This window comes from Podarcis vaucheri (genome assembly GCF_965113315.1).
Source record: "Podarcis vaucheri genome assembly, chromosome: 13".
Lineage (NCBI taxonomy): Eukaryota > Metazoa > Chordata > Lepidosauria > Squamata > Lacertidae > Podarcis > Podarcis vaucheri.
Genome location: NC_138751.1, coordinates 18986141 through 19009364, shown reverse-complemented (window position 1 = coordinate 19009364; position 23224 = coordinate 18986141). Strand labels below are relative to the sequence as shown.

Below are 23224 nucleotides of genomic sequence, written 5' to 3'. Positions count from 1 at the left end.
CAGCCAGCAAAGATGGGTGCAGGCACCAGCCTCTTGCGGAAGATGACTGTGAAGCTGAATGCAAGGCAGAGGATAACATCACTTTGTAATTACTACTGTGGTTTCCTCAGGAAACAATGTTTTCCGTGTGGGGAGGTGGGGGCGGAATCCCTAAGGTGATGCTGGCTTTTCCGAAAGGATGTGTGAGCTCCGGCTTTTCTCACCCTTTTCTCAGCCCAGTTTCTTTTGCAGGTGGGTGTTTTGCTACAGCCTGCAGGCTAGCTGGACCACTTTTCATCTTTTGTGCAATCTTGGGGGCAGTCTGTGGCTGCCGGTCACAAAGATGTTTCTGCCCGCTTTTCCCCTAGGATTGGAAATGGGGCCACACAGTGGGCTCCGCAGCTGTGGGGGCTGAAGCGCTATTTTCCTTGCCGGATTCTGGAGACTAGATTAAGATGGATCATTGGTATGGCCCAGTCTGATGGTGACTATGACCTTTGAGTGTGTGCATCTTTGTCTATGAGTATCTGCGCTTGGGACCCCACATCGTTGGGTGTGTAGTATCTGAGCGTGTGCTTCTTTTCATGTGTCTATGTGGGCTTTTCACACCTGGAGTCTGGCCGTTCACATGTGAGATTGCTAGCATTTTACAAAGCAGGTGTGTCCTTGGCTGTATCAGTGGCTGTTTCTGCCTTTCCGATTGTGCATGTGTGTCAATGATCCTCTTTGCTGCTGTTTCGGGTGCATCAAAGGCTGCCTCTCTTTACTGATCACTGTCCTGGGGTGTGTGTGTTAAATCTCACCTGCTGTGTGAACCTGTATCAGAGGCTGCCTCTCCCTTTTGTGCACATGGCTTGTTCTCTCCTCTCTGACTGTGCGTGTGGATCAGTGGCTGCCTCTGCCCTCTGACTGTCTGCTTTGCCGATTGCCTCCTCTCTTGATTGTGTGTTGCTCGGGTGACTCTTCTGGCATGGGTATAGCTCGGTATCAATAACTGTCTCTCTTCAGGTTGTGTGTGCGCGTGGCTGTTTTAGTGCATCAACGCAAATCCCCCCCCCTTTCCTGACTGCCAGCATTATTTAGCATGCAGGGGTTGGCCACAGTTCAACCTCAACGCCCCCCCTCACCCCCACCGCCTTTCCAGCTCAGCCATCAATTCACTCAATGGACTTGGACCAATAAGTCTCAGCCATTCTCAACATGGCAATATTAGTCATCTACCTCCAGAGGATGGACTAGGTAAGAATGGTTAAGCACATTTGCCCTCTTGGTCTGCCGTGGATGGTATTACAAGCAAATGAAGCTGTATTATACTGAGCCAGACCACTGGTCCACTTTGCCCATTTGTTTACCCTGAACAGCAACAGTTCTCCAGCCTTACCAGGAGGTACCAGGGATTGAACCTGCAACCTCCTGTATGGAAAGCAGGTGCTCTGCCACTGAGCTACGGCCTTTCCCCTCTCCATCCTTGGGTCAAGGCAACTGTCTCTGCTGCTTGAGAAAGAGACCACATGTGTGGTCTCTCCCTCCAAGCACACAACCGGAATGGCTTCCTCTCTCCTCCTGCCACTTGTAGATTTTTCTCACCGGTTGTGCCTTGAAGAGGCGTTGGCTGCTAGAAGAGCTTCCTAGCAACAGATTAGCTCGTTTGGGTGTGGTCAGTGAGAGATGCTGAGGCGCACAAGTAACTGTGCTGCACAGATTTAGTGCCCAGAATGCATTAGAGTGCCTACAGCAATGTTAATTGTTGAGATTTTAAATTATTGAGGTTTGAAAGGTTGGCGGTTTAATTTATGTTTTAAATTTTTCTTATTGTAATTTTATAAGCCCTTTTGAGACCTGCATGTTGAAAAGTGGGATATAAATTTTTGAATAAATAAATGGTATACAGTGCAGCGCTACTAACAGTATTATTACTAATAGCAGAAGTACTGTGAACTTGTATGAGGAGGCACACACAACCAGGAATACACACTGAATACAGTGGGGACAGGTAAAAATTTGACACTGCCTGTGGCAACAACAGCCTTCCACCTATATTCCCATGTTTTCCCCAAATATACAATGAAATTGCAGCAACACAGTTGCATAGTGAACCCATCTGTCTTTAAACACCCCGGTAGCTCTATCTGCAGGCCTTGAGACAGAATCAATAGTTTGCCCCCACCATTTTGCAAGCGGTTTTCATCAAACGTTTCCAGCAACGTAGCTGTGTTCTTTTAATTATTGATATGTATGCACCTCGGTGATTAGTAGTGTGAGTTGAATGGAGAACACACATGAGCACTGGTTACCGTATTTTTCGCCCCATAGGGTGCACCGGCCCATAGCGCTCACCTAGTGGGGGGGGGGGAAATAAAGAAAAAAAATTATTTCTCCCCCCAGGCACGGGGCTGGGGTGGGGGAAGCCCGAGCTTCCCCCGACCCCAGCCCCCAGAACAGGCTGCTATCCGCAAGCCTAGGGAGCCCGGCGGGAAGTTGCGCCGGTCTCCCCAGGCTTGTGGATATCTGCCCGAAACCTGGGGCACGCTACTCAGCGCACCCCGGGCTTCGGGATGCAGGCAGCTCTCCGCATGCCTTGGGAGACCGGCGGGAACTCCCGCGGGCTCCCAAGGCTTGTGGATAGTTTCCTGAAGCCTGGAGAGTGAAAGGGGTCGGTGCGCACCGACCCCTTTCGCTCTTCAGGCTTCAGCGAAAGCCTGCATTCGCCCCACAGGATGCACACACATTTCCCCTTCATTTTTGGAGGGGGAAAAGTGCGTCCTATAGGGTGAAAAATACGGTAGTTTGCACATTCGCTAGATGCTGTAGACAGTGTACTCAAATGAAGAGCATTAACAGGGAACTCTGCATATGTGCAAAAACTCAAGTGATGCTGGGAAATGTGTGCAAACGTGATGGCATATTTCACACACTGGCTGGTCATGGTGAGTTCACCACTTGGAAAACATGTACGTTCTCTGGTCAGGTGTGAAATGCTCAGATTCATTAATATCCCTTGGAGGGCTATACACATTGACTGGTCAGTGTACACAATTCCCATTTGTTAAGATATTCTCCGCATTGTCTAAGGAGCGTGCACAATTGCCAGCATTTGTCAGACACATTTTCCCATGTTAACCATATTTCTGAAATATAGATGCTTTTGTGAGTAGGGTTCTACCTCTACATATCTTCCCCATGTGGTTGCTAGAGAATTTTAGGTACATGATTTATCACTGCTCCTTCTTGCAGCAGCTACAGTTAAGTATACTGCCATATCTATTCCCTTGTGCAAATATGGACTGCTTACCTGCTCTTGGGGTGTTACTTCATGTTCTCAAATGCTCTGCTTACCCTCATTCAAGGAGATGTGGCCATCCTACACAATGTGAATTGACACCAGATTCTGCCCTGTCGCTACATAGCCTCATGGCTTGCATGACACAATTTTTGTCATGCAGGATGCCAACGTCTTTTAAGACAAGGGTGAGGAAACGTGAGTCCAACAACTTTGGGGTCGGGGGGCAGCGGCGGAGGAGGACAGGTTCCCCATAGGCACATCCGTTATGCCATTGTACCAACAGGTCAGTAAACACTGTAACAATGTTCTACTTCACACACTACTTACACAAAACAACATGGTTGCATTATTAGCACACACCCCTACTTAGTCGTGCCATTGTGTTTTGCTGCCATAAATACACTTTAATGTAGTACTTTAAATAGCTCCTTTGAGATGATAGTCCTCACACTGCGCCATTGTACCTATATGTTAATGCGCTTTTAGATAATACCTGCCCGCTTTCACGTTCTTCAGGCCCATATTAAAAAATCTATCTACAAGACAGTAAGCTCTAGGAAGGCCTCAGCTCAGTAGTAGAGAACATCCTTTGCATGCTGACGATCCCAGGTTAATCCCTGGCATCTCCAGGCAGGGCTGGGAAGGATCCCTGTCTAAAACCACAGAGAGAGGCTGCCACTCAGTGGGGGCAATACGGAGCTAGATGGACCAGTAGTCTGACTAAGCATATGGCAGCTTCACTTGCCTTCTAATGTCTGCAATTTCACAGCTGACATCGTTGCACACTAAATTACTCCAAATCGGCAACAACTGGGCTGTCAAGCTGTACAATACTTTAGAAATACATCCCCTAATTTTTGGCCCTGTTTCTCACACATTTCATCAAGGGTACTGTTTTACTACATAGCCACACCTTGCTACTAGAGAGAAGTGTCTTTGCCTTTTAATGCCCAGGTTGAAATAAAGGAAACTGTCATCATTCCCACCCTCGGACAGATTCTTTTGACTGTAGCTGCCAATATTGATCTTGTGTGTGCAGCCCATCCTATTACAAAGCTCATCCAGGTCATTGGTACAGTTTATCACAGATAGACTCACAACCAAGCAAAACCCTTCTCTGGTTGCAATGTTTCCATGCTGTACACAGGGATCCTCCTGAATCTAGTTTTGGGCTGTAGCTCTTACCCCTTCCCCAGACACACTAATTCAGGCTGCAAGCAAATACATGGGAATAATTCTATAGATAACACCCATTCAGAAAGAGACGCCACGATTGTAAATGGCTGTATGAGAGAAAGTGCCTCCTTTTCAACACACTCTGCCCACCCTCCTCTGCATATAATCCATGGTGTTGTTTATTAATACCATTCTTCAGCCAAACCTACAGGCCCTTTCTGGCAGTGCCAACACTGATTCTCACCACCGGCCACTTTTTTCATACATGCTGTCTCTGTGTTCATTCACACCCTCTCTCATTTATCTCTCACTGCCGCCGCCCGCACCCTTGTTCCTTCCTGCAAAAAGCAGAGGATTCTGGGACCATTGCCCACCCACCCCCTTCCTCCAGGTGCTCCAGTTTCCAGATCAAGCCATTAATGGATACTTATTCAAAGCTCCCTCCCCCCCCCCGCCCCATGCCCGGCTCATGCTCCACTAAAGAGCAAGAGAGTGTGTGGGCTTCACAAAACTGCCAGGCACAGCTGTGCTAGCAAAAGTGGCCTGTTGTCCGGGTTCCAGGAAACAGAGGTGATCCAGCGCGAGGCAGAGGGTTTTGGCAGCTTTGCAGGGAATCTGTGCGCACACCAAAACAGCTGGGAAAGGGCCTTGCCAATGGAGGGAAGAAATGAAAGAGAGTTCGGGAGCAGCTGTTTGGGCAGGGATTCTCCTTCACCTGGCACTGAGAGGCAAATGCTATAAATTAAGAATGGAGTGGTTTAAGGTGGTGGAGTTTGGGGGGGGGGGTAGATTGCAGAATCCAGGAAGATTTAGGCCACAAACACCTCACCTATTAGAAGTTAGTAACTTAGGAGAAAGGTTTCTAAAATGAAAGGTAATGTGGCTCAAGCCTCTTGTTAGACCTTGAGCCAGAGCAGCCAAATTGAAGTTTGGCTGAAATTATATAACTGAAATACACTCTGCACATGCTTTATCACTACTTCACAAACTGAATAACAGAGGCTCTGGCTAATCTCTGACTTGGCTTAAAAGTTGGGTATGGTGAGGTGTGTAGGGCTGCATAAAAGTAGCAGGTTAGAACTGGGAAAGAATAGCCCAAAATGGAAGTGGGAGGGAGGAGTATTAACCTGGGATTACCGGGCATCAGCAGGGAGAGATTTTGTGCGGGCAAGTCTTGAGTGTGTGCGCGCATGTGTGGCTTCCAAATTAATTACAGTCAGAGAAGAGCCTGAGAGCGTCATTTGATGGGATTAAGGGTTTGTGGGAGGCGTGAAATTGACGCATGAAACCCTAGACCCTCTCATCTCCCCTCTGGCCCTGGGAACCTGGTGATTGGTTCCTCTTGGCTAATAACTCCCCCCCCCCCAATTTCCTTCCCTCACAGCCTTTCTTGGTCCCCCACTTTTCCTCCCAAAAAAACCTGTCGCAATCCAGGGGGATTTTGCTCGTGCAGGCAGCTGGCAGGTGGAAATGAAACCTGCCGACTTTGATTAAACCTCTCTGAGGCGTGTGTGTCGTCTCATCGGTGCTGTGTGTCTCAAAGAGAAGCAGGGGCTGATCATCCCAGCATCACCTTCCCTCTTCCCCAAATTAGGATGCCTAACAACTTTAAACACCAACTGTTTGGATTTATTTATTTATAGTTTAGAAAGTGAGGGGGATACACGGGCTTTATAAATATGCCCAGTGGGCAGAGAAAGTGGATACTGATGAGTTTTTCCTCACTCTCTCCTAACCTTGGGTCACCCACTTATGCCAGTTGGTAGGAGGCTCAGGACAGAATGAAGAGTTGCCTCTGTGCAATGCATAATTAACCTGTGGAATTGCTGCTGCAAAAGGTGTGAGCAATGTGTTTAGAAGGCTTTAAAGGGGGATTAGATTGATTGATTAATTAATTAATGGATGGTAGCCTTTGTGTGGAGCTTCCAGGTTCAGAGGCAGTGCCACTGAATACCAGTTGCTGGGAAGAATAAATGTCGTGAAAGGTTTGTTTGTAGGCTTCCTGGCAGCATCTGGCTGGCCACTGTGCAAAATGGGAGACTAGACTAGTTGAGCCTTTAGTCTGATGTAATGGAGCTTTTTTTCATTTATTTCTTGCTTAAGAGAATCATAGAGCGGAGAGTGAGACCAAAAGGATGTACAATCCACACAGGCAATCCTGCCGCCCACCCCCCCGTTTTTGTCCCATTATATGGCAACCAGACGCATCCACAAAGTCACATCAAGGAGTCACCCAATATCAAACTGTTCATTCATTCATTCATTCATTTCAAAACATTCATACGCTGCTTGATTGTAAAACAACAACAAGAACCTCAATGTGGTTTATAAAAATATAAAACAATAAAGTTGAGAAAAATTCACGGCTATACTTAAAAACATACAGAAGTTAAAATGCTAAAGCAGATTTAAATCACTTCAACTTCCTAGCATCTGGGTAGACTTGTCTAAACAAGAATGTTTTCACCAGGTGCCCAAAAGACTACAGTGAAGGCACGTGCTTGATCTCAATAGGCGGGGAGTTCCAAAGTGCATTAAACAATTGAGTTCTTATCAATGTAGAATGGGTATATGTGGCAGCTGTAGTAGTGCCAATTTTGCTGATCAAAGTGGTTAAGTGGGCACGTGGAGCAAGATGATTAAAGTTGTTAAGGGCTTTATATCAGGGGTCAGCAAACTTACCGCGCCTCGGGCCAGTGTCTCCAGTGCCGATCACGCGGCAGGCATGCGCATGCGCACACACTATTTCTGGTGCACTTCTGGGTCGGAGGAGCACTGGAAATAGCTTGTGTGCACGTGCACGGGCTTCCTCCAAGCCGGATGTGCACCAGAAATAGCTCTTACACATGTGCAAGTAACTCTTGCGCATGTGCACAAACTATTTCTGGTGCTCCTCCAACCCGGAAGTGGGCAGCTGCGCAGCGCAGTGCCGGTAAGCGCAGGCGGTGGCAGAAGGGCCTTATCCAGTCTGTGGGCCTTGGTTTGGGGACCTCTGCTTTATATGCTAATATTAGCACGTTGAATTTGGCCCAGTAGCAAATTTACAACCAGTGCAGATCTCTGAACACATGTGTTATATGCTGACAAGGCCTCACTGATGTCAGCAATCATGCTACAGCATTCGGCACTAACTGCAGCTTCTGGATGAAGTCTGAGGGAAGCCCCACATAGAGCACATTGCAGCAATCCAGTCTTGAAGTAACCAATGCATGAACTACTGTGGCAAGGCTTTCCTAGTGCAGGAATGGCCACAGCTGTCAAATCAGCTACAGTTGGTAAAGTGTCCTTCGAACCACTGAGACTACCTGAGCCTCCAGTGACAGAACCAAATCCATAAGCTTCCCCAAACTGTGAACGTGCTCCTTAAGAGTCAGTGCAACCCCATCCAGGGTAGGCAACCGACCAATTATTGGACACAAAAACTACTCTCACACAGTGCTTCATTGCAGTAAGGCCCTGTATCCTATTGTGCGACAACCTCACCCCAGACCCTCCAACTGCCCCTTTTTTCCAGGGACGTCCCTGATTTAGAGAAGCCATCCCAGTTTCTGACTTGATCCAGGAATGTCCCACTTAGGATGTCCCTGTTTTCATTAGCAAAATGCTGGAGGGTATGGAGTTATCCGACCACCAAGCCATCTGAAGGCAATCCTGTACAGTTGTACCTTGGTTGTCGAATGCCTTGGTACCTGGATGTTTCGGCTCCCAAATATCGCAAACCTGGAAGTGAGTGTTCCGGTTTGCAAACATTCTTTGGAACCTGAACATCCAACGGGGCTTCTGCGGCTTCCAATTGTCTGCAGGAGCTTCCTGCAGCCAATCAGAAGCTGCGCTTTGGTTTCCAAACATTTTGGAAGTCAAACGGACTTCCGGAACGGATTCCATTTGACTTTCAAGGTACCACTGTATAGGGAAGGTTTTTTCCATGTTTAATGTTTTGTTATGATACTTTGTATGTATGTTGGAAGCTGCCCAGAGGGCTGGGGCAACCCAGTAAGATATGTGGGGTATAAACAGTAAAATTATCCTTATGGAGTGGGATGTCCCTATTTTCACTGGAGAAATATTGGAGGGTATGTCACCCCACAATAAGGATGCCCATCAACCCTAACCCATAGATGCCTCACACTATTTTAGCCTTGTTCTACACTCAAGCTGGGCCATATTTCTATCTGATAGAAGGCTCCAAAATGTCAGGAAAGGTTCTTTTCAGCCTTGCTATTTGATATTCTGTAACTTTGGGGAGCATGGGAGCTTCAAGATGGTGTGACAGAGGGAAAGAAAGAGTGAGGGTTTTTTCCAATGGCTCAATGGCCCTTCACAGGGCCCACTTGCTTCAGCCAGAGGTGCCAGGGGGACACAGCCATGGTCGTATGTTGGACCACCGAACTATGAGTCTCAGAATGTCTTTTGGATCTAGCAGCCCTGCCCTCCATCTGTAACTTCCATCCCTCATGTTCCCCAGACGCTGTGATTCTGCCCCTCAGACACACGGACCTCACAGTCTTTCCGAATGTGAATGCGGGATCTCCAAACCAGACTCAGCTGCACACAACAAACACGGGGGTTTCAAGGAAAGGTCTTTCAAAGCTTTTCCTGCAGAGGACTTGGACGCCTCTCTTGCCCTCCCACAGCCTTGAGGTGCTTGAGGGTGTCGGCTTCATTCCTCCAGTACTTCAGCAGCATTTGTGCTTGTCATGCCAGTGAAGAAAAAGTATGTGAGCTTCGCCAAGCCAATGTCCCTGTTGTATCCCAGCTGTCCTTGAGTACTAAGCAAGGGATCCCTGTGTTAACAGCCGCCATCCCAAGAGCAGGTGTAGAGGATTGCTGTGTCCATAACCCCCTCTCACCCTAGAGCAAATTTAGGGAACGTTTTTGTGTTTGTAAGTCCTAGCATAGAGGCAACAATGGTCTAGTCAATGCAACCACCCACCTCCACCCCAGACGCAGCTGCCTTAGTCCCAGGCAAAGGTGTGTTGTCTGCTTGCGGGGTGCGGAGGCTGTTTGCCCTGGTGTGTGGCATCCACCCGGCGATGTCAAACACCCGGGGGCCATGTTCGTTTCTGTGTTCCTCTAACTGAGATGCGCGGAGGAAAGAAAAAGCGAGAAAAAGGACAAAAACGCAGCACGACTCGGGGCCCCGAGGGGAGAGAAAGAAAAGGCAGGAAAATCAATAACTCCGGCAGGAACCAAAGAGAGAGGGGAGAGGAGGAAGAAAAGGGAAAAGAAAGGAAAGCTCATTGAGGGAGTGGGGAGAAGAGGCAGTGTGAGGGAAGTGGGGGCAGAAGTCTTACAGCAATGGGGGCAGAGCATTAGGAAGGCCTCTTGCGGTCTTCTGGAGGATGTGGAATGCAGGCGAAAGCGTCAGCAATAGCCGGCTTGCCTTGATGTGGTGTGGGTGTAAAGGCAGGAGCTGGCTGTGTGTGTGTGTTATTTCACATGCGTTTATTTAAGAGCTGAGACTTTGTCCATTCTATGGACTGCTTTGCAATGGTGAAATTCCTACATGCAGGGGGCCTAGGAACATAGGAATCTGCCTTTTACGGACCTAGATGACTATCTAGCTCAGCACTGTACACTGACTGGCAGCAGCTCTCTAGGATTTCAAGCTGGGGTTTCTCCCAGCCCTATGTGGAAAGGCTGGGAAGTGAACCTTCTCTGTTCAAAGTGAGTGCTCAACCATTGGGCTAGGGCATATGAATTCCTACACAGAAGTGTCATCTCTATAAGAATTTATTCTTCTTATTATATATTTGCCCTGTTTGGTGTATGTGGTTCTTCCCTCCCCTGTTTTATACTCACAACAACCCTGTGAGGGAGTGGGGAAAGAGAAGGGGGGCAGGCACGGGGTCCATGGGTTTAGCGGCTGAGTGGGGATTTGACACTCTAGGCTCTAGACCTGGCTCTTCACCCTTCTCATCTTGGCCAATGTGAAGGAGTCGGGGGGGGGGGAGAGGGCAGCTATTTATTCCTAGTCCCCATGTGGGTACATGGTGCACTGCTCACTATTCATAATTTACAGAGCACTTTAAAAAAATCAACTTTGCAATCTACATTGCTTTCACAAACAAGCCTGCAAGGAAGCAGATTATCGGTAGTCCCATTTTACAGATGGGACAAATAGGGCTGCGGGGAAAACAACTTATCCAAGGCTGTACTAGTGATCCATGGCAGAGACGCCTCTTGGACCAGCTCTCTAACCACTATGCATTGGCATATCTATTCACCCACCCTTATTCTTTTCCCTCTTTGGGGTCTGTAAAATGGTATGGTCTCCATGTCTGTTCCTGATAGTGGTAGGGTGACAGGAGCATGACGGGGGGGAGGGGGGTGTCTTTGCTTGCTGAAGGCCCTGATGAGCCGGGCAGAGCGCCGGCTTCTGATTGCACTCCCAGGAATAGAAACACTTCTGTGATTGCGGAAATTACTGTCTCCTCAGCAAAGAGGCACAGGGGATATATGGGCTTAACCTCCTCTCTTCCAACTGAGATCCTACTTGTATTCCCACTTACCCTGGTCTCAAGCCTTGTTTTCATGTGGCCCCAGGGTAGACCAAGGAAGCCCATGCGTTTCAGTATTTAGCTTTCTGTGGTGAACGTGTGGGTTGACAGAAACGGTCTAAATACAGACATATGTGTATGTTTGCTTGCCTGATGTTGTTAACATCAGGGCTTTTGACTATGTATAGAGTATTGCAGTTTAAAAAACCCTGGTGTTAAAGAAAAAGTCCTTGTTCTGTTTACTAGCAGATGTCTGCAAGTGAACCTCAAAGCAGGGTCACCTGAGGGAAAAGAAAGCCAGTGGACTAACAGAACCCTGCCCCTAGTATGTGGGGAAAGAAGGGAACTATCCTGGGATATAATCAGCAATTACTAGAACACACTGGGTGCTCGAGACAGTGTGGCCATCAATATACTTCCCAGCAGATTTGTGCCAGATATTGCTAGTGAGAGGTTCCAATCCTGGCCTGACTGCACTGGCTGCCAATTAGTTTCCAGGCCCAATTCAAAGTGCTGGTGTTGACCTATAAAGCCTTACGCTGCTCAGGACCTCAATACCCAGAGAGACTCACCTGGTCCCATTATTACATGTCTTTAGGCACCAGGCAAAAACATTCCTCTTTACCCAGGTCTTTGGCCATTAAATAATCTAGGGACTGTTAAAGCAGGTTTTTGTGTGTGTGTGTTATTATGATTATATGATGATGATGACGACGACGGTGCTATCTATTATTATGTTTTTTATTGTGCTCCATAAAATATGTTCTTAATGTTGTACACCACTTTGGAATCTTTTGATAAAGGGCGATATATAGGTACAGTGGTACCTCGGGTTAAGTACTTAATTCATTCCATTCTTAACCTGAAACTGTTCTTAACCTGAAGCACCACTTTAGCTAATGGGGCCTCCCGCTGCTGCCGTGCCGCCAGAGCATGCTTTCTGTTCTCATCCTGAAACAAAGTTCTTAACCTGAAGCACTATTTCTGGGTTAGCAGAGTCTGTAACCTGAAGCGTATGTAACCTGAAGCATATGTAACCCGAGGTACCACTGTAGTAGTAGCAGTAGTAGTTGTAGTAGTAGTAATGTGTATGCATGGGAAGAAGCTACAGCTCAGTGGCTTTGGAACATAGTGTGTGGTGCCAGCTAGAGGGTAGGGGGCAGAGTGTTTGCACCCGGTGATCGCAAGATCATAGCTTTGTGTTCCAAATTAATTAACTCAGATTGCTTACACAGCAGCCCTTTTATCTGGAACTGCCATCTTTGGATCATTCACTTTTCACTGAGCATCCAGACATCTTTGTCTTTCTGTTGCATCCCGGTGTTTTCTTCCCATGTTTCTTCAGACCTGATCTGTGATCATCATCATTATTTTTGGTAATAAAACTTAATTGTAGCAGCCGTCGCTGATCTAGTTTGTCAGGCAAAGCAGTACTGAGACTTAAGCAGCAGTGGAGCCCTCCTGCCACCGGCAGCACCGCAGCTTACCTTGAGGGAGCTGGGACGGGGGGGGGGGGCTTAGCATGGGCAAGACATGGGCTGCACAGATGCACTGGCAGAACCGGACTTGTGCTCCTGCTGGTGCATCTGTGCAACCCAGACCTTCTCTTTGCCCCAACTTTGCCAGAGGCACAGTGTCACCATGGCTCTTCCCCACCACACCAACTGCAACTGCTTTTCAGTCAAGGGATGGGGAACCAATGGCCTTCCAGATGTTGCAGGACTACACCTCCCATCATCCCTGGCCATGCTGGCTGTGGCTGACAGGAGCTGTAGTCCAGCAACATCTGGAGGGCCACTCGTCCCCTGCCCCTGTTTTAAGTCCCTATTTGTCTAAAATTAAAGGATTCCTATTTACAGGTTCATCCTGTTTTATTGCTTCCTGATGTGCATGGGAGCAGATTAGAGGTGAATAGCCTTTAATGCACCTTTAATCTGCTCCCATGCATCGTAATTGCCACTTGGATAGTCTCTTGGATTTGCTCCAGTGCTAATTTCTGTTCTGGGGTGGGGTGGGGGGAGGCTTTATATATAGTTATTTCACTATAAAAATGAAGTGGGGGGAATAATGAAAGGAAATCAATAATTAAGGTCTCCCCCATCAGAACAGACTCTGACACTGAAGCAAATCAGAGAGGATATTCAAGGGACAATTAAGAGGCTATTCATCACTACTCCCCCATCAACCCTCATCAGGGGGAAAAAATAAAGCAGGCTGAATGTACAAGGAGGAAACTTTTAATTAATGTTGCCGGTATCCTCTGCTGAAGGGATGTAGAGCCTGTGCCGTCCTCCCCTGTCCCCCCCCCCGAGATGCTGCTGGAGTACAACTCCCATCATCCCTGACCACTGGCTTTGCCGGCTGGGGCTGGTGGGAGCTGGGAGTCCAATGATATCTTACTGAATAGTACCTACTTGTGAGCAAACATGATGAGATGATCTTAACCATGGGGAAGTGCATTCCTGCATAATACAGAGGTACCTTGGGTTACATATGCTTCAGGTTACAGACTCCGCTAACGCAGAAATAGTACCTCGGGTTAAGAACTTTGCTTCAGGATGAGAACAGAAATTGCGCGGTGGCGGCGCGGCAGCAGAGGAAGGCCCCATTAGCTAAAGTGGTGCTTCAGGTTAAGAACAGTTTCAGGTTAAGAACGGACCTCCAGAACGAATTAAGTACGTAACCAGAGGTACCACTGTACAGTGCTACCCTGTCCTGAGCTTTGAGCTGCCATTCCACCCGGCTGCAGCAGAGGAAGAGAGTGGCCAGTGCAGTGCTGCTGCCCTCCCAAGAGTGGCATTACCAGGATGGGGGTGGCAAGGTTGGGGCTGTGCAGGCCCACTGGTGGTGCCAATCTGGTGCACAGACCTAACCTTGCCACCCCATGCCCATCCTGGCCTGTTAAGTGGCAGCAACATTGCTGTTGAGAGGGTCCATGGGGCAGAGAGACCCACATCATCGGTTAGCCTGTGGGGCCAGCTGGCATTTGGTTCATTCTCTCTCTGAACAGTTTCCATTCAAGCTGGCAATTATAAGAACAATTATGCGACTTTAATAACTTGTCCCTGAGTTTGCTTGTTTCAGATAGTAAGGCTGTGTGGGGAGAACCTGCTTTATTTTTAATTGGTGATTAGTATATTTTAAGCATTTAAAAATAATGTGATTGAATGGAGCTTCTGTGGAAGCTGTTTAAAATCTGTTTCTATCCAATTGCGGAAAAGCAGGGCTTTTCAGCTGTGCTAAGCTTAGGGCCCTGGCATGGAAGCAACCTCAGAATCATGATGGTTGCTTGGCTCTCTCCTGCAACTAGTAACGCAGATTGGCCTGGACATTCCACATATGATCTACTGCAGCAGCGGAGGGAAAACTTCTCACTTCGCCACATTTTAAACCCCTGCAATGAAGTATGTAAAAAAGGGGCAGCTGAAAAGAGAGATAAATTGTCCATATGAAGTGATCTTACGATTGTCGTTTGGATATATGAAGAGAGATGTTACTGCATAGCGGCACTGTTGTGCGTTTGCACCTATACCGCCTCAGAAAAGTGTTTGGCTGTCATGCGTGGTGTAAAAATGCACTGTGTCTGTGTATGTGTGTTAGTCTGAGGGGTGGTTATAATTGGGTTTGTCATCTGGTGAGCTGTGATGTGTTAGGGAGCTCAGCATAAATGGAAGAAGGGTTCCCTGACAAGTAGGCATAAAGTGTTCTTCTTTAGCTGTGCATTTCCAAACTGGGAATTAAGCACTATCTGACCTGCTTCATTTCTGCTTGTTTTAAGGCGCTGGTTTCTATTTTGGTCTTTATGGTAATTATTTACTGTTTTATTGGGAGTTGTATAACTTTGTAATATGTGATTTTTGTGACTGTAAGTGGCCTGGAGCGGTTATGCTGAAACAGGATATCAATTTGATGAAGAACAATATTAATACGCAAGTGTCAATGCTTGGATGCCTGCTCCATGGGAACCTGCAAAAAGCTTCACTGCTGTTTGTGGATGTTTGGAAAGCTTCACCTATATATATTTACTGTCTGGCATGTGTATAGCACATTTAATGTTCCTGATGGTTTTTATTGTTTCCACCAACACCCTGTGAGCAGTGCTGCAAATAATTCTCAATACTGGAGCTCCCTGTCCCTCTCTGCTACCCTCCTATCCATGCCTCACCTACTGCTCTTTGCTGCTGCTTCTCTTGCCCTATCACAGCTTCCACTGTGAGCTCATATTTGCAGCTTCAGAAATGATGCCCCCTTGTCAAGTGAGACAGAGTCATTGCTGTACTTTGCTATATTCCTGGCACAAGGAGTCAATGGGAGGCTCTCTTTCCCCTCTTCAAACTACAGAGGAAAGGGCACCAATCCGGCGGTGGGGGGAGAGGGAGGGAGTGTGCCCACTCCATGAGTTAAACACTGTTCTATCATTGTTTCCTCACTAACATTATATTGCCAGTAACTCTTCGGGATAAGAATGATGGTGAATAAAGTCACACGTAGCTCTGCCCATACAGCCTGTGTGCATTTGCCTTGTTAATAACCTGGAGGCAACCAGGCAAGTGGATAACTGTAAGCCTGTCTGTGAGGTAGATCCATTTGACAGATAGCAAAATTGACGACAAAAGGAACTTGCCCAGATACTTTTGATCTAAGCAGGAACAGGCTGAGGACTCCTGAGTCCTGTTCTTTGTCCACTGGGCCACATGGGCTGGTGTGTGTGTGTGACTTTCCCTTGGGACGAGAGTGTGGTTTTCTATTTTGCTACAAAATATTGCCATTTCACCTTTCCATTAATAATGCTCAGAACAGCTAGTGTGATTTTTAAAAGAGATGATCAAGGCAAAACCGAACCAAATAATGGTATCCCTGGATGCATGGGTCAGTCTGCATGAGCAGGCAAGGGTGGTGTTCATGTTACTGGGTGCTGATGGAGATGAATGGGGCCACACTTGCAAAATTTGCATTGCTGCAATGGAGGGAACCTGTGAGTGTGTGTGTGTGTGTGTGTGTGTGTGTGTGTGTGTGAAAGAGAGAGAGAGAGAGCGCACCCATGTATCTATACAGTAATCTGCAGTATGCGGGGCTCTGTGTATGCTTGCATCTACATCCAGAGTGTGCCTCTCTCTAGCTTCCTCCCCAGTCACCAGTCATGGGCATTTAGCACCTGCTGTCCAGGCTCTATATCCTGGTACTTCCTGCCTTGGCACCATTTGGTTCTCCTGCTGGTATCACAGCTTCTCAGGTAGATCAGAGCCCAGAGGAGATGGGGATGACAAGCAAGCTCTGTGCCAGGGATTTGTGTAATGTTCCCTTCTCAGCAAACACCTGGTAGGAATTATCCCCACATTTCTGCCCAGTTCAGCAGCTGCTATATGCCCCCCTTCAATCAGCTCGCCCTAGGGAGCCAATTGATGATCACCATGCTATTGCCAGGATTACAAACAGGGCTATGGGAGGAGCATGTTGGGATGGAGATCTGTGCACTGGTAGCAAGGAAGTCAGACCTCTAAACTAACCTCAAGCAGGTTACCTGTACAGGGCAACCTCTACCAGTAGGCTGGTGACAAGCCACAGTTGGAAAACCCATCTCTATTGAGTTTAGGGCAATCAGGCATGTTCAGAGTCTGATTTCCAGGTCCTGTTTAAGTCCAGGAATGCAGTCGATACAAAAAAGAAGCATGAGGTGGTGAACAACAATGAGGCATGTATGGATGTGTAGACCTTGAGACCCAACCACTGGTGCCAAGAAATGCCTCTTCAGATCCCAGATAGATGAAGCAGAGAACCACATGGTGTGTTCCATTCAGGATCAGTCTATTATCTGTGCTTTGGAGAAGATTAGTGCCCTGATCAGGGAAAATATGGGATGCTCAGTCCTTGTGATACAGGAAGTAAGAGGAACCCTGCTGAATCAGTGCAAAGGCCCATCTAAGTCCAGCATTCTGTTTCCCCTAAAGGCCAAGCAGAAGCCTATGAGAAGCCCACAAGCAGGAAGTAAGACCAACAGCACTCCTGCTGCTGTTCCCTAGTGACTAATAATCAGAGGCCTTCTGCCACCAATTCTGGAAGCAGCATATAGCCATCATGACCGGTAGCCATTTTAAAGGGGCAATGACCAGGTTTGGGGAGCAGGTGCCTATTCAGCTCAATGAGGAGTGTGAGGGAGGACTTTGATGGTTTACCTAGTGGTGCTTGGGATACTCAGGTCAGAGGATGCTTCTGGGCATGAAGGCCAATTTAGGAGGATAAGTCATAGCAGCAGCCACTAAGGACCAGCTGACTATACACTCCAGGGTGGTTGGTGGTGGTGGGAGCCTTGAGCCAATGTGACACACGTTAACATAAACCAATAGTGGGCACTCTGGAATGTATGAGAGATCCAGACTGGAACTGTCAACCACAAAAGCAGGCAAGGGCAGGCAGGGGACAAGGTGGGGAAAGTGGCATTAAGGTGGCTGGAGAGGTCCAGGCAGTGGTGTAGTGAAACAGGAGTGGGAGGAAAACAGAGCCTTTTTTGAAAGCAGGAACAATAACATCATCTGCCAGACTCCACACACACACCCCTCCAAGAGCAGGAGGAATAACATCATCTGCCAGGGTAACTGACAACTTCCTTGATCTGCCAAGTGAATGAAGCAATAACAAGGCTTTCAGCTTTTACTATTGCTTGTGAAAGATTAGTCAGGAAGGAATCAGGACAGCAGGTAGCATGGGAAGTATGAGGACATATGTTATAGATTTTTGGGGTATAGATTATGGCAACTTCCCATGGGGCAATCGTATCATTAAGGGGAAGGAGGACTAGTAGAATCCAATCTTGGCTTTATATTCACTGAGTGGGAAGAGCTCACATGGGTCTCAGGAGCCATTCCCGGTGCTTCTCCAAACTGCACAGCCAGAAGCCTACAGCCACTGAGGCCATCACCTGAAAGGTGGTTCACTTGCAGAACACCAGGCCTTCCTATTATCCTTTGGGTCACAGTGACGAGATAGTCTGGCCAGAGGGGATTCTGGTCTGAGATCAAATGGTAATTCACTTTGCATTTCCTGTTTCAGGTTTGTAGTCCCTTATTATGGACTTGGGGAAATCAACCATACCAAGGGCTGGCCTTACCACAAAGCAGCACGAAGCAGTTGCTTTGGAGCACAAATGGCAGGAGAGGCAGCATTCTAGTACAAATCTCAATAAAAGAAAATATCTGACAGATCCAGCATTCTAGGCATGGACACCAAAGCAGATTGAGATCCGTTTTCAGATAAGCTTGGACAAAACCTCCCTGGTTAACCTTCTGAATGCAAAATGCCTGGATTTGGCAAGAGTCTGATGCAATTTTGCCTATTTTACTGCAGGGAAATATCTATTGGCGCTGCTGTCCTCAGTGGGGCTTTAGCCTGTTGGTTTTTCTCCCTACTGTGACCAGCGAATTTGCCAGGTGGCAATAGACCAGGAGCCAGAAACTTGTTCAACACTGCGGACTGCATCAAAATAATATCATGAGCCAGAGGGCCATATCTAATTTGCATATTAGAGCGGCACATAATTAACATACTTGGCATAGGATTTTCCTAAATGTGGCATGTGGTGGCCATATTATTATAAACTATAATCCCCATAGCACGTAGTATGTGTGAAGGGTTTTGCAGTTATCTGTCCATCTCTTTGATCCTCACTGCAACTTGGTGAGGTGTCCCATTGGCATCCTTGTCGCAGTCTGCTTTGGGAAACAAGGTAACTTTTGAAAGTGAGGAGGGGATCTGGCTGCCACTTTTCAACGTACAGTAATGATTTCCAGAAGGATATCTGTGTTGGTCTGTCGCAGCAAAAAACAGCTAAGGTTTTATGGCACCTTAAAAGACCGAAAGATTTATTACAGCATAAGTTTTCATGGACTAGAGTCCACCTTTTAATGTGGACATTATGGACAATCTTCTTGACCATTCAACTCTTCAAAAAAGAGCAAAACATACAGCCTCCAGGGACTTAACTACAATTGTATCTGGTCATGTTGTTCCAATTGTCTCAATACAAATGTTAGAGAACAGGTCTTTACTGCCTCTTATTATCCTATGCAGCAAGTTTATGTCTCAGAATGGGTATGACAAGCAAAACACCACTGTGCACTGCATTGCTTCTCAACAAATCACCCTTATTATTTCCCCCCTTTTGTTTGTTTAGAAAGCATCCTTGCTGTTGCTCTTTCTTGCCTCCAGTAGTTTTTGCTCCAGCCTAAGTACCATATTTTACCTTCACATCCATCTATAAGAGGTTTTCTGTGTTGTTGTTTTTTTAGAGAGCTCCTAAACTGTGAAGAATCTGCACATTTTTTTCAGGGAAGAAAGAGAGACAGGTTCCTCTCTCTCCCTGACCTTGAAGGTTCCACTTCCTCATCCCAAATACTTGACTCATAATTAAAGTAATGTAAAGAATTGCCAAGCAGAAAAAAAGTGTGTACCTCATTCTAGCTGGAATATGACGCAATCATTTTATTTTAAACACTTGCGCTTCATTTCACACATGCTGGAATACACATTTTTCCCTATGCGGGTTTTATCTTCATGGGGGGGGGGTGTTGTAACTTATGAAGGGTCTCTTGAGGTTGCCAAGCGTGCTAATGATTTACTTCAGGGGATTGTTTTGAGACAAAACATACTAAAGATTTAAAGCAAGTTAAAACATGCTGTTTAAATGATAATAAATATGAAAAGAAACTTGAGCCAGTCCTGGGGGAGAGATTCTAATTCAATAGCCTCCTCTTAGGTGAGCTACGTTAGTTGGTAAGATGGGAGGGATGTCGTCACCTTGCCCAGAGTAAAAGATGAACAGAATAAGCAGCAGCTTAAAGGTTTCTGACATCTCAAAATGAGCATTCTGAGAGAGCTTTGATGTTGAAAGACCAAATAAAGTGGTCTAATGAGCGGTGTAAGCCCTAATTAAAATTAGCATAGGCAAAATAAGACTCTTTCTTTGTAATGTCTTGTCCTATGATAAGGGTTTGTATGGAGTGGTTAATTGTTTAATTAGTTTTTTAAAAGATGGTTCTCTGAGGGTGGAACCACATGTTAGAAGGCTTGCTTTGTAACCATACAGCATCCAGCACAGTACATTACAATTGCTACAACAGGTAGAAAGATCATTAAGTGGTCCACCAAGGCTCTCAACAATTTTCAAGTGGTCCATGGGGGAAAATATTTGAGAGCCACTGCTCTAAGCTAACTTGCTACCCCCCAGTGCAGTGGAAGATGCTGCTCTGCCACACCTATGTTGAAGTAAAGATACAACTGCCAGTCCACTTAGATTTTATCTGCAGAAGGGGCCACCATCTTATCCCTTGCCTCAGGCAGCAAAATGTCTTGGGTGGCCCTGATGTGGGGATAGAGCATCAGAGGGGAAGGAGGGGGATGTTGAACCTGGCCTGCATCCCGCTTTCTTCCCATCAAGTGCACCCCTGGCTATTTTTACACTAGTTTATCCTAGCTGGGTTCTGGGCCTGAAAGTAAGACCAGCTGGGAGTGTTGCGGGGGGGGGGATCTGTAGGCATGAAACATTTAAGAACCCCCACTCCTTGTGATTGTTTAATGTTGATGCCCCCCCTGGCCCTCCACATTCATATTGCTTTGGCAAATGTGGGCTTGGAAACATAAATATGCTAAGGTGACACATAATGATCCAAAGTCCCTGGAAGTGTGGGCAGTGTGCAAAGGATTTCACTGCTCACTTTAGAGGCATAGTGGGAGACTAGGTAGTGGAAGGTTTTATTTTGGTTGCTGACAGTATAGATCTTTATCTGCTTCCCTTCCCTTCTCCCTCCCACCTCCACCTCAATTCCTTTGGGGCATCAAGAATTGTCCACCCGTCCATAAGGAATGTTTGAATGGGGAGCACCCCACTAGAATTTATCACCGAGGTCCCGCTCGATAGTTTTTGCATCGTACTTATGGTCAAAAAGCCAAGCTATATAAGCAGCAGAACTGTATATGGCAGCTTTTACTGGACTGTGCCACTTCAGCCTGCAAGTAGGGAATTGCATATCTGAATACTCACTGCCCCTCCTCGGAAATATTATTCCCTCACCCCCTGGAACATAAATAATAAACATGCTGGGAAAGAATAGGATAGAGCTGTTCTCCTTGACATGCTCATTTTTTTTACATGCCAACAGATTATTATGGATGGGAGCATTCAAAATGCAATCACACCCTTCAATGGGAAGGATTCCACTTCAGCAAGAAGTGAACCACATGATGCTCCTGGCCACACAGTTCATCATTATCACAACTCATGCTTTTTATGCAGCCTTTGGGTCTGGGTCACACCCACAACACTACCATAAAACAGACAAACCAGGAGTCTAATTAAAGAGCCATACAGGAATTCATCTCCCCTCCAGCTGATTGACAAGTGCTCTGAGGAGGCTCTGCCTGCAGCCAGCAACTTGGTTTGATTCCCTGAGTAATTTGGAACTCTCTTATTGCATGCTGTGATTGTGATTTTTTTAATTATTATTTTTTGTAGTGTGTGTGTGCGGGGGGAACCTAGTGTATAGATTTGTATAGCCACCAACCAATGAGCAGATCTGTACTGCCGATGCTAGTGGGATTTGGCTGCTCGTGCCTGACAGACAAATAAAAATGAAATGAAATGAAATGGAAATAGTGCCAGTCACAGGCAAAGAGGGACAGGACCATGCACGTGTTGGAATAATCTCCTGAGGGTACAGTGGCAGAATGAGGGTAACATACCAACCGTACATGAACCTGTTGCCTTGTGTGATGCTACTGGAACCAATGACAGGTAGGGAGTCAGGCTCACTCTGATAAATAATTTGGGAATCTGCCCTAGAGCTGGCCAGGATATAAATAATAATAATCTGAATGGGTTTTTATTAATATGTAGGAGGACTGTCTACATATTATTGGGCAAACCTGATGTATCCAAAATGAAAGAGAGTGTGTGTGTGTGTGTGTGAGAGAGAGAGAGAGAGAGAGAGAGAGAAATGGAATTATAGCAAGTGGAGAAAAATAAATGCATTAAGGATGCTGGGTGAGGTGAAACCAACACATTAAGTCCACTGTATCTGCAACTGGTTTCATTTAGTGCCCACCTCTGCACTTCACTCACTTGTCTATTCTGACTAATAATTGGCCCATGGAGGATAAATGGAGGGCAGGATGAGCTCCTGACATCTGACTCAGCATAGTGACATCTGGCCAAACCAACAGCTGAAATCCTGGTGTTCTACTGGCTGGTGTTTGGGGAACTTGACATGTTTTTCCTGGATAAAATGGCCCTTCCCGTTCTTCTACATTTTCAGTTTAAAGCTTGCTGCTGGGAAGAGTCATTTCTTTGGCCAAATCATACAGCGTTCTCCCTGGGTCAAACATCACCCCTGCTTATGTGGAATGAAGAGGGCGGAGAGCATTGACTGATTAATGGATGAAAAGATTAAAGACATTGGTTTTCTTAGATAATGTGCATCCTATGACTTTGCCAAGTCGTTCTTGTTTTCCTTGACCCTCACCAGAGCCTCAACCCTTCCTCTTCAAAACCCCAATATCTCTCTTCCAGGGGTTAAAATGTTGCTCTCCAATGACCTGTGGGACCCTCCCAACTCACAGCACTGCCAAAACTCAGTAAATGTAATAATGGAAGGAAAGGGCATTGCTGATATGTTTATGTTGTCACAGGGGATGTGTCTGGATTGGGCAGGTGTTGAATATGCTGGAGAAAAGTGAGGTATTGAAAGGCAGGAATGTGTAGAAGATGGTCTGTTATTCAAAGCCCTTGTTTAGGTTGGGAGGCCATAATAGCAAGCAGGGAAGATGTAGGTGGTGCTTATGGGAGTTGCCATGGAAGAGGTAACCTCCTGCTTAGGGTTGTGACTTTTTCTTGAGGTGATCTGCCTTCCCATTCAGAGGCTTCCAAGGGTTTCATACCACGGGGTGTCTTTAATCTAGCCTGTAACTTTCTTGGTCAACTTCACACAGCTAATGAAAGAAGCATGTATTGTGGCACATACCATGATAATTCTAAGGCATACCTGTGCAAAGATGCTGTTCTGCCCTCTCCTCTAAAGATCAATTCCAATGACCTGCAGCTCAGGCAGAGCTCTGGCTGCCAAAACCTAAACCATTGGCATCCAAAAAGCAGCAGATGGGCCTTCCCACTGGTTGACAGGAGCTCTGTCAAAACAGTGCAGCACAGAGGGTTAGCAACTAGCAACCCAGACACCATATGCAGCCCCCTGAGGTGAGCCATTTGCTCACCTATAGTTGCTCCACAAGCTCTGATCTTGAG

At 46.7% G+C, this 23224-nt stretch overlaps 2 protein-coding genes across 8 annotated transcripts in view; one reads left to right on the top strand and one right to left on the bottom strand.

Annotated features, from left to right (window-relative positions):
* Window positions 1-23224, bottom strand: part of KDELR1 (KDEL endoplasmic reticulum protein retention receptor 1) — a 124016-nt gene that overhangs the window by 23480 nt on the left and 77312 nt on the right. The gene's annotated exons all lie outside the window — the stretch shown is intronic.
* The window catches only part of GRIN2D (glutamate ionotropic receptor NMDA type subunit 2D), a 59053-nt gene that overhangs the window by 4765 nt on the left and 31064 nt on the right, over window positions 1-23224 (top strand). Inside the window, exon 1 of one of the 3 annotated variants that reach the window (XM_082196890.1) lies at window positions 348-445. The exons of the other annotated variants lie outside the window; for them this stretch is intronic. The gene's annotated coding sequence lies outside the window, so the exon portion shown is untranslated. Of the gene's footprint in view, window positions 1-347; window positions 446-23224 lie in introns of those variants that run through there. 3 annotated transcript variants of the gene reach the window in all.